This window comes from Coptis chinensis, chromosome 3 (assembly GCF_015680905.1).
Source record: "Coptis chinensis isolate HL-2020 chromosome 3, ASM1568090v1, whole genome shotgun sequence".
Classification (NCBI taxonomy): Eukaryota; Viridiplantae; Streptophyta; class Magnoliopsida; order Ranunculales; family Ranunculaceae; genus Coptis; species Coptis chinensis.
In genome coordinates this window covers 80,655,926-80,658,497 of record NC_141458.1, presented here as the reverse complement: position 1 = coordinate 80,658,497, position 2,572 = coordinate 80,655,926, and the positions used below count along the sequence as shown (strand labels likewise).

The 2,572-nt window shown below is 36.6% G+C and overlaps 2 non-coding genes across 2 annotated transcripts; both read right to left on the bottom strand.

Annotated features, from left to right (window-relative positions):
• LOC147511038 (U5 spliceosomal RNA) lies at positions 1-117 on the bottom strand. The gene has a single exon (XR_015219720.1). It is a non-coding gene; the product is annotated as a U5 spliceosomal RNA (small nuclear RNA).
• Positions 118-1,825: 1,708 nt separating this feature from the next.
• On the bottom strand, positions 1,826-1,940 carry LOC147511037 (U5 spliceosomal RNA). Its single transcript, XR_015219723.1, has one exon. It is a non-coding gene; the product is annotated as a U5 spliceosomal RNA (small nuclear RNA).
• Positions 1,941-2,572: the final 632 nt, after the last annotated feature.

Genomic DNA, 2,572 nt, shown 5'->3' with positions numbered 1-2,572 from the left:
GGGCTCACAAAAGTAAACCCTCCAAAAATAGGCGTATGCCACTGTATGCAGCGAGAGCACACGGTATTCTTTAGTAAAAGGCGAAAGAATAGTTCGCTTTGTGCTCACTGCGTGATTGCGTGATTAATATTAAGGAGATTAGTCAATTTATATAGGATATGGTTGCTTGTTTCTTGTGCTTTTACTGGGTGTGGGACTATAAGTCACATTTCCTACATTTCCCACTTTCCCACAACAGCTTTTAGTCATCCTACAATATAATTGGATTTAGAACTCTATATTCCACTCCTCAGATCTACATCCAACTATGAGGAAATGAATTAATGTTCAATCGATTGAGTGTATACCAGTTCGTGTTGGTTTGGAATGCTCTGTTTATTTGAAACTGAATGCATTTCTATCTACTACTGTTATAGCACTTAAGAGACAAAAGTCGGTTGGTTGTTTCTCAAATAAATGCAATTCCCCTATTGACGAATTTGCTATCAATTATTCGCGAATTATTGTCTAATTATAAGATTTGGCTTAATAAAATGACACATGAATAAAATTGTAAAAATTCCGAGTCCCAAAATTTTAAATGTAAAAATCTCCCAGAAATAGTTCAAAGGCTAATCTGTTTTGCCCGTTTTTTATTGACCGAATATTTAAAAGTATTATTTAATAATTTGGCGAACTTTTGCCGTCCACGAATTTACTAGCTATGATTCCGAGTCCCACCAATTCTCCCAGTAGTTCAAAGGCTAATCTGTTTTGCCGTCTTTTGCATTGCTCATTATAGTTGGTTGGGCGGCTGAGCAAAAGCTTTAAGTGTTATATCCTCTTCATTTCTCCACAAGAGCTATTGCTCTAAATCTAAAATGCTCGCATATATATTATGCAATCTTGAATCACTGGGTTTAAGGGAACAAAATATGCAATGAATTATCACTGGCAGCGTAATGGTACATTGACGTCAGCTTAAGGAGTAACACGACTATCCAATGACATTAACAATTCATGTTCAGTCCGTGCAGTGAAGGCTTTCCCTGACATTCACTTCTATTAATTTTTCAGTAGCAAACTCATGAAGAGGGATGAAATGTGTTTTGAGAAAACCACAGCATTTACGAGGCTGCTCTCTCTCTCTCTCTCCTTAGCAAGGAACATCACAACTGGCTAGTATATGGGTTTTAGAAATGATGTTATATATGTTTCCGAAACCAATTCTGCTTCCTATTTCTATTTCCATTTTGCCTTTTCTATCTAAATAAATCTAAATCTCATTTACAAATCACAATACATACACAACACTGAGACCGCTTCTTTGAGCTGAGGAGTCTGCTTTTGCTACCCATCTCAGTCCTTGATCACCCATAGCTAGACCCTAGTTCAAGTGCAAAAATCAACCTGAGAATGCAAAATCAATCTTTGAGCTAGTCCGACTGTACGTGTATCCATAAAGATTCTATATACGTAGCCTAAACCATTGGGTTAAATACTTCAGTCAGTAACAACTCAGAATGCTAGCAAAGTCTCCAACTCCAAATAATAGCGAATATAATCAACACATCGCAAACTACAAAACCAATTGTAATTGGCATAGACATCTTTCATTACACAATCACACATAGTGAGTTACAGTATTACTGAATTTAATTTCCACGTTTCTGTCTAAGTCACTAACCAGTACTCCTTTTACTGACGACAAGTGATGTAATATTAGCAAGAAGAAAAATCCTACTCATCAACATTCAGAAATATTGAACACAGCTGCAGAGCACCATTAGACCAGAAGAAATTGCATAATACAATCACACACAATTTTTATTTTTCAGTATTGTTAGGGCCCACCAAAATGAACTCTCCGAAAATAGGCGTATGCCACTGAGTGCAGCGAGAACACGGTATTCTTTAGTTAAAGGCAAAAGAATAGTTCGCTTTGTGCTCACTGCTTGTCTGCGTGAAATGGTTGTATAGGGATTAGTCTGCTTATATAGGATATGGTTTCTTGTTTCTTGTGGTTTTACTGGGTGTGGGATTATCAGTCACATTTCCTACACTTCCCCCTTTTCCACAACAACAGCTTCAGACATGCTAAAATATAGCTGGATTTAGAGCTCTATATTTCGCTCCTCAAATCTACGGCCAACTATGAGGATATGAATTTTTATTGAGTGTATACCAGTCCGTGTTGGTTTGGAATGCTCTCTTTATTTAAAAGGACACTGACTCCTGACAAAACTGAAGAGTCCGGCTATGCAATAACCGGTTACTGGGATTACAATCCAGTAACCGTTGCAATTTGCAAGTGTCCCACACTTAATTAATTCAATTAACTTTCCGTCTTTTTTTTTCATGTTTTTCTTTTCCTTTTTTGTTTGTAACCAAAAAAACTAAAAAAAAAAAAAAAACCAAACCAAACCAAACCGAAAAAAGAACATAAAAGAAAAACACACCAAAACCCTACTAAACCGGCCCCTTCATATTGTTAGGGCCCACCAATCACACACATTTTTCAGTATTGCATAATACAATCACACACAATTTTTTTTTCTTTGTTCTCTCAAAGCAACCATCTTTCTCATTGCAC